Source organism: Mustela lutreola, chromosome 6 (genome assembly GCF_030435805.1).
Source record: "Mustela lutreola isolate mMusLut2 chromosome 6, mMusLut2.pri, whole genome shotgun sequence".
Lineage (NCBI taxonomy): Eukaryota > Metazoa > Chordata > Mammalia > Carnivora > Mustelidae > Mustela > Mustela lutreola.
Window position 1 is genome coordinate 21710293 of NC_081295.1, and position 8406 is coordinate 21718698.

Here is an 8406-nt window from a genome sequence, read left to right on the forward strand (position 1 = left end):
AGGAGGCCAGTGTTTGGGTGTCCACCTCCCAGAGGGCATCAACTGTCAGTATAGCCTACAGCAGTGGTCTGTTTGTATAAGACACCTGCTCTCTCCCTGTCTTAATTCTTAGCCCAACAAACTAGAGGAACCTGATCTGGAAGGAGAAAGCAGGGGCAGGAAGCGACCCAGAATTAGACCTTCAATCAATCAGGTTCCAGATTGTACAGGGTGGGGGGAGCTAAGAATGTGAGAATGGAACCAAGATTGGAAAGGATGTTTTAAATTCTACTGAGGTTTAATATCTGAAAACAACTTGAAAATTACAGATCTGCTGATGATGCCATTAAGAGATCTACTACCCACTGGAGAAGGTAGACTTGGTATAGTACATCTGGGAAGAGTAAGAAAAATAAAAAGCTTTAATGCCTTGAAAATGAACACACAAAAACTGTCTTCCTCCCAAAGGCACAACTACTTTTGTGAAGACTTTTCATATTAGTGTGCTGGTTCCCAGGAGTGAGGGAGATGCTAATGAGGCTAGAAAGGGGCTCATGAGACCATCCACCCTTTCTTCCCTGCTTCTAGGGAACTCCCAGCATGCCTGGCTCTTGGACTGTGACTTTTCTCTGCAGCCAGCTGTTCTTTAGTGCATGGCCTACCTGCTGGGAAGGAAAACAGGAGAAAGTGACCTGGTCCAGCAAGGAAAGGCCTCATATGTCATGTGTCCCTTTTCAGCAGAGGGATGGTTTCTGAGTCCAAGCTCAGCTTCTGGAACATCCCTAGGCTCGCACAGCTGCTATCCAGGTTAGTGCCACAGGAGAATTGCAGCTGATGCCTCTGCCTGAAGATAGGGTGGGTGTCTGGCTCTCCTGGGAAGAGCCCTTCATACCCGGTGAGCTCCACCCCACTGGAAGCCTAGACATTTGGTTATCTTACCTCCTTTTTACTCTTCAAGTAATACACATTTGTAGTTGAATAAATGAGTACAGGTAAGTGAAGAGAAGAAGAGGTGGAGGAACAGAAATGGCTGAAACTCAGAGAAGCCTGGAGAAGATGTCCTTGTCCTTTTCTTACTTCTGTTTACCTGTTTCATCTACTCCTTTTTCTTTTTTAAAGATTTTATTTATTTATTTGAGAGAGCGAGCACAAATTGGGCAGGGGAGAGGCAGAGGGAGAAGCAGGCTTCCCGCCCAGCAGGGAGCCCGATGTGGGGCTCAATCCCAGGACCCTGAGATCACAACCTGAGCAGAGGGCAGCTGCTTAATCGACTGAGCTACCCAGGCACCCTACTCCTTCTTTCTCTAATATCCTCTTATTTCTTCCCTTTCACCCCTTAATGTCTCTGTCGTCCCTTCTGCCATTTCAGTAATTTGGATTATTCCCCTCCAATCCCGTTCTGTCTTGGGGCTTTGAATCTTCTCTCCATTGCCCCACCTGCCTTTGTGCTACTTCCTAACTGCGGCTGGATGATAACACCCCCTCAGTGGCCTCTGCTTCACATCCTCTCGGATTAGATGATGGGCAAGTGGAAGAGAGGATCCTTTCTAGTGGCTCCCACAATTCCCTAGGGACTCAGATTTAGGTCACATGCTTATCTCTGAACCAATGACTGGCCAGAGAATATGATGTTTTGATTGGTTACCTCTGGGCCACTCCCCAATCCCTGGAGGTGGGGTTGAACCCTCATCCAGCCCATGGAAGTTAAAGGAAGGAGGGGCCAGCATGGGGGGACGGGAGGAAGCTCGGGGGGTGGTTGGGCGCAGCGGGGTGGTGGGGAGAGTGGGGAGATGGAGAGAGCGGGGAGAGGTGGAGTCTCACCGGAAAATTAGGCTCTGTTCTGGGAATAATATCCTGGGAATCTCTGTCTTGGAAAAACAGTGAAATATTTCTTGCATAGACAGAAGAACTGTGACAGATTATGGGAAGATTTTGCTTTCGAGTGTAGTAAGTGCCAGTATCATACTGGAGGTGTGACTAAATAAATCATGTCAAATGGACACAAATCTGAAGGATACACCTTAGTTTATTTACTACTACTTTGTTTTTTCTTTAAAGAAAAAAAACCCTCATGTGTCTTAACCTAGTCTTCTTTTCCAACCAAATTCTCACCATTAAAAATAATTTCACTATTAAGGAGAACTTTTTCAGTGCCAGGTCCTGCCCTACACCCTTGACATGTTATTTTTAATCCTCCTAGGACTCTGCAGAGTAACCGATTCATCCCATTTCAGAGATGAGGAAACTGAGGCCGAGGGAGGGTGAATAATTTTTCCCAGAGCAACACAACTAGTAGCTCCTACCACAGGATGCAAGCCCGGGTTGTATAGCCAGAGTATCATTCTCTGCTAAGAAAATATCCCATTCCCTAAGCTTGTGTTTGGTTGCGTTTTGGAGGGATTTTAGTGCTCAGAGTGCTTTTGCACCTTCAGAAGCCAAAGATTCAGTTGCTTTTGAACATCTCAAAGGCCACAGGGACAGAAATAGCACTACATGAACAAGGGATTTGAAAGAAGAATCTAAAATTTCAGATATTGTATAGACCAAAGGATGCACGAATTGGGTCTTTTAATATGGATTAAAGGATGCCACACCTAGGTTTTCCAAAAGAACCTCTTGCCTTTTGGTGTGCCTGGACTGGTGAGGCATGTGTGGGGTTCTTGAAAGCATTCTGATGCCATCTCTTGGTTGGGCCAAGGGCTTGGGAATTGGAATGCATGAGAAGGGAGCACCCAGGGGTGTCCTTCTCTTTGTACCTCCACGCATTTCTGTGGGCTGGTTTTCTTTTAATTTTTGCGCCACATCTCCAATGTTATTTGGCTTCCTAAAACTCAGTCACAAGATTTCAGGTCTGCAGTGATAGTTTCTGTTACCATCTTATCTGCTCCCAGAGTCCCTTTTCAGTTACAGAAATTCAGAGCAGGAAAGATGATGCTTTCCTCCCCCCAACAGGTGAGTCACCAAGAAAATGTTTGGGTCCTCAGAAGGTGATGGTTCCACTCCAAGTTGGTGAATTCCATGAGCAAACAAAGCTCTGTTTGTAACCCTGTCAGATAATAATCTGGGATGTGTTTCTGTTCCGTACAGGAAATACGAGGTGGGTGATCCTATTTGGCGGAATTTGCAGTCCTCTCTTTCGTCAGTATCCCTTATTTTGTTACTCATATTTTAACAGAAAGAAAAGAGGTCTTTTAGAAGACTGTGAAACCCTTATTTTGAATGGGGTGAGGAAGGAAGTGTGGGATGTGTCCAGAGGGCAGATCGTTCATCTGTGTGGCTGGAGCGAAGGGGGTGTGGCAGTCAGGAAGAGGTCAGGGCCGGTTTTTAGGGAGGGCACTGAAGGTTCATCTGAGGGGGTTTCGGCTTTATTTTCAAAGCAGCGGGAGCTACCAAGGGCTTTTGGGGTGGTGGAGCAGAACTGGGTTTCAGGGAGAACAATTTATTAACGATATGTGAAACAGAATGGAATATAGAGCGAGTGGAGGCAGGGAGACCTGAGCGAGGGCCTCTAAAGTCTGCCAGACTGAAGCAGGAAGGTGGGCATTAGCAATTGGAGAGTGTCAGGATGGAAAAGATGGCACGGGGGTGGGGAAGAGCTACTGTAGAGACAGAAGTTACAGGGTCAGAGGGCATATGGAAGCCACAGGCGGTGCCAAGATTTCCACATGGGGAGGATGGTAGTGCCGTGTGCAGAGGTAGGAAGAACATGGAGGAAGCATGTCATAACACGCCATGAAGGTGCACACATGAGCTGTTTGTTTCCACAATATCAGCTGTATTCGATCATAAAGCAAAGTTAAGTCACAATTCTAAAGCAGGTCCAGAATTCCAAACTCAGTGACAGTTCACCATGTGGTTGAACTTGGCTTCTTACGCGGCACACAGCAGGACAGAAGACAAGGCACACAGCACACAAGCTAACAGAAGGCTGCAGGAAGTGAACGCACCAAACGCAAAGTCAGTTCTGGGGGCGCGCAGCTGAGATGAGGTCTCGGTCCAGTCTGGGTCAGCTCTGACACTCACTGCTTCTGATGTTGGAGCAGGGAAGGGCTTTGGTTCTGTTCAGAGATCAGTCGGGCAGAGCCTTCAGTGGAACTTGCCTTTTTGAAGTGGTCAGATGTAGAGGGGTCAGGTCTGGAGAGTCTGACGATTTGCTGCCCAAATCTTCCCCTTTTTAAAGGGATTGAATCAGTTTGGGGTCTCTGAGACCTCCTCTGGTTCTGCTCCTTATCAGTTCTGGGGCATCAGCTGATGTGGGTGCCGGCGATATCCCCCAGCTGCAGTACCTTAACTGCTTGCGTCATTGCTGGACACAGGCCCCTGCATGGCATGGGAGACTCCATGTTGGCCTCTAGGAAGCACAAGTTTAAAAGAAGGGACCATGAATCCCCTTTTGGACATACTAAGTTTGGGGGATCGATGGGATAGGTAAGTGGGGTTGCTTAGAAGGCAACTGGATATGAGCACCTACAACTCAGAGGCTCAAACTATTAGCTAAGTTTTAATTTTTTTTAAGTGTTTTTTTTTTTTTTTGTTTTTTTTGTTTTGAGAGAGAATGTGAGCGTGAGGGGTGGGGGAGAGAAAGACTCTCAAGCAGACTCCGTGCTGAGCACAGAGCTTGACCTGGGGCTCATCTCAGGGCCTGAGATCACAACCTAAATCAAGAGTCGGAAGATTAACCAACTGAGCTACCCAAGCGCTCCATTAAACTATTAGCTACGCTTTTAGCCCATGTCACCTGCACTGAGGGTTTGGTCGGAGGCATAACTCTGGATGAGGATATGAGAGGTTTCTAAGCGAGCAATCAAAAGTAAGGGATTGGGGTACCTGGGTGGCTCAGTGAGTTAAAGCCTCTGCCTTCGGCTCAGGTCATGATCTCAGGGTCCTGGGATCGAGCCCTGCATTGGGCTCTCTGCTTAGCAGGGAGCCTGCTTTCCCCTCTTTCTCTGCCTGCCTCTCTGCCTACTTGTGATCTCTATCAAATAAATAAATAAAATATAAAAAAAAAAGTCAGGGGAACTGGGCAAGTCCTTGAAGAATGCTGATTTAGGGAATGGGAGGAAGGAGTTAGAGAAGTAGTCCAACCGGAAAAGAACAGGGGTCTGTGAAACTGAGGAAGAGTTTTAAGAAGGGGGTGGGAAGCAATATCCAGTTTGGTAAAGGGGAAGAGAAGGCTGAGGATGGGAGCTGCTGATCCTTGAGAGAATGCTTACAGGACAGTGGTGAGGGTCGAAACCAAAGTACGGAACACTGAAAAATAAGTGGCTATAATTAATGCCACTGAATTGAACATTTATTTTTCTAAGATTTTATTTATTTGACAAAGAAAGAGAGAGAGAGAGACAGAGCACAAGCAGGGTGGGGCACAGGAGAAGGCAGAGGCAGAAGCCAGCATGCGGGGCTCCATCCCAGGACTCTGGGACCATGATCTGAGCTGAAGGCAGTTGCTTAACCGACTGAGCCACCCAGGTGCCCCTGAATCGCACATTTAAAAAGATTAAAATGGCAAACTTTGTGTCACTTTTTACCACAAAAAAAACACTAAGTGGGTGAAAAATGTAAACATTGAAAAAATCATCTCTTCTCGTGAGTGGCCTGAGATGATCTCTGAAAATGGCTCTCTTTTCACTTGACCCAGAAAAGCCTACAAAATCATGCAAACCAAAAGGTTCAAATCTTCGTGTTCACTTTAAGAACACATGTGAAACTGCCCAGGCTATCAAGGGTATGTGTATCAGAAAAGCCACCGGGTCTCTGAAGGACATCACTTTGCAGAAGCAGCGTGTGCCATTCTGTTGAGACAGTGGTAGAGCGGGTAAGGTGTGCCCAGCCAAACAGCGGGGCTGGACCCAGGGCCGGTGGCCCAAATTGAGTGCTGAATTGTTACTGCACATGCTGAAAAATACAGAGAATACTGCTGCACTCAAGGGGCTAGATGTAGATTCTCTGGTCTTTGAGCATATCCAGGAGAACAAAGCCCCTCGACTTACAGGGCTCGTGGTCGGATTAACCCTTATGTGAGCTCTTCCTGCCACACGGAGCTGGTCCTTACTGAAAAAGTACAGACTGTCCCTAAATCAGAACAGGAGGTTGCAGGGAAGAAAAAGACATCCCAGAAGAAAGTGAAGAAAGAAAAACTTAGGGTCCCAGAGTAAATTCTGCATAAAATACATGCAAAAAAAAAAAAAAAAAGTCATACTGTTCTCTGCACTTCTCTCTATGCTTGAAAGAAACTGATTTAAAAAGTAAGCGAGGGAAAAAATGTAAGCAGGAAAAAATTAAGTGGTAATTCAGAAATGGAGGTAACAAATACAGATTACTTTTTAGAGAGATTAGTAGCTGAGCATAGAAACGAAAGGAAGGATGGCACAGCTTGAAAGGGCAATGGGATAGAAAGAATTTATTTTTCTTTTGATGCGGCAACTTGACCATGTTTCTAGGTTGAGTGTAAGGATCCAGAGGCTAGGGGAGAATGAAGATGAGGCCTGTGTAGTGGGTTGAATAATGGCACCCAAAAAGGTATGTCCACATAGTAACCCCTGAAACTGGGAATGTGACCTTATTTGGAAAGAGGGTCTTCCCAGATGTAGTGAAAGGATCCTGATCTGGATTCTCCAGTGGGCTGGAAATCCAATGACAAGTACCTTTGCAATGGACAGGAAAGAAAACACAGGAAGACTAGGAGAGGCCATATGAAGAAAAAGACGGTGGGAGGGATGTAGCTACAAGGCAGGGATGCCTGGTGCCACCAGAAGCTGGAAGGGGCAAGGAAGGAATCTTCCCCAAAGCCCCTGGAGGGAGCATGACCCTGCCAACACCTTGATTTCAGACATCTGCTCCAGAACTATGAGAGAATACATTTGTATTGTTTTTTAAAAAATTATGTTCAGTTAGCCACTGTATATTACATCATTAGTTTTTGATGTGGTGTTCAATGATTCATTAGTTACATATAACGAGTACATATCCCAACACGTGCCATCCTTAAACCCATCACCTTGTTACCCTCTTCCCTCCGAGACCCTCAGTTCGTTTCCCAGGGTCCATAGCCTCTCGTGGTTCCTCTCCCTCTCTGATTTCTCCCTTTTGGGATTTCCTTCCCTTCCCCCGTGGTCCTCTTGTGTCCTTGCTTATGTTCTACATATGAGTGAGACCATGTGATGATTGTTTTAAGCTGCCATGTTGGTGGGCATTTGTTCCAGCAGCCTAGGACATGAACGCAGGGGGAAGTGGGAGGTATTTGGCCAGCCTGGGGTCCTGAAACAGACCCGGAGCTGTATCCTGGGCATCTAGTGTTCTGTGCCTCCCCAGGGCCAGCACAACCAGGTGCTTGGTTATGAGCTTAGAAACTTTGGCCTCAAATAAACAGAAATTGCAGAATTTCACTTACAGATGTAATTTCCTTTTGCCTTCATTTTTTTTTTCCTCTTTCACTCAGTTTCAGAAAATCAACAAAGGTTTCAGTGCTGAGATCTTTCTCTTTCTCTTTTACTTTGTGTCTTTGAAGGTATGGCAGTGGAGCCAGCGTGAGCTCCCGAGGTCTCTAGGGGAAATCTTCCCTGCAAGCTAGCACTGTGTACTTATCCACACAAGGCCCAGGTGACTGGAAGTCTGTGACCGAGCAGGGCAGCAGGTGGCAAAGGAAGAAGCTCCAGGGAGGCTGGAGATGCATCTACCCCTCACAACTGGGATGCACAGTAGTTCCTGATTTCAACCATGTCCATCCTTCTGAATTCCAGCACCGGTGGGCCTTCCTGGGGGGCCAGGCTCCCCAGGGACAGAGATGTCTGCCTTCCCACCCAACCCTTTGCGTCATCCTAGTGGAGATGGGGAGATGAGTGTGGGCTAGGATCCCCCTCCAGGCCAGGGCGTGGGTACTATTTTGAGGCCTGAAGGAGGTGGGGCAGGGCTAACACGCTGCCTTTTCCCCCTCCCCGCCATTGAGCATACCTGCTCCCCACAGCTCCTGGAAGTCTGGCATTGGGAGCTTTCGAAGTTTGAGGAGAGGACTTTAGTGGCAGGGCTGGGTAGTGTCCTCTGGCAGCTGCCTCAGTTTTCCTGTGGCGACAGTGATGGGTGGCCACAGACATGACTGGTGGGTAGGGTGGCCCATGGGGAGAGCACAGCTCTGACGGGGTCCTCCGTCACCAATTCGGTCATTGCCCAGGCTCTCAGTCTCTTGTGTCACGGTCTACCCCCATCCCCCGCCACAGCAGTGCACTGAGTCCTTCTCTTCTCTCTCACTTGGTGCCTCTCTTTCCTTTCCTTCTCATTCCTGTTGCTCAGGTGTATCTGGAACCTCTGGTGTTTGTCCCCTCCCTGGTCTGACTACTACGTGCTCAGCTGTCTGGGTCTTTGAGTCTGCCCTCGGCACGCAGGGCATGTCACAGGCTCCTGGGCCACCACGCTGTGGCCTCTGGAGCTTGG

The 8406-nt window shown here is 47.6% G+C and overlaps 1 pseudogene; it reads left to right on the plus strand.

Annotated features, from left to right (window-relative positions):
• The first annotated feature begins 5592 nt into the window (after positions 1 to 5592).
• On the plus strand, positions 5593 to 6134 carry LOC131833097 (large ribosomal subunit protein uL22-like; annotated as a pseudogene).
• The last annotated feature ends 2272 nt before the right edge of the window (positions 6135 to 8406 follow it).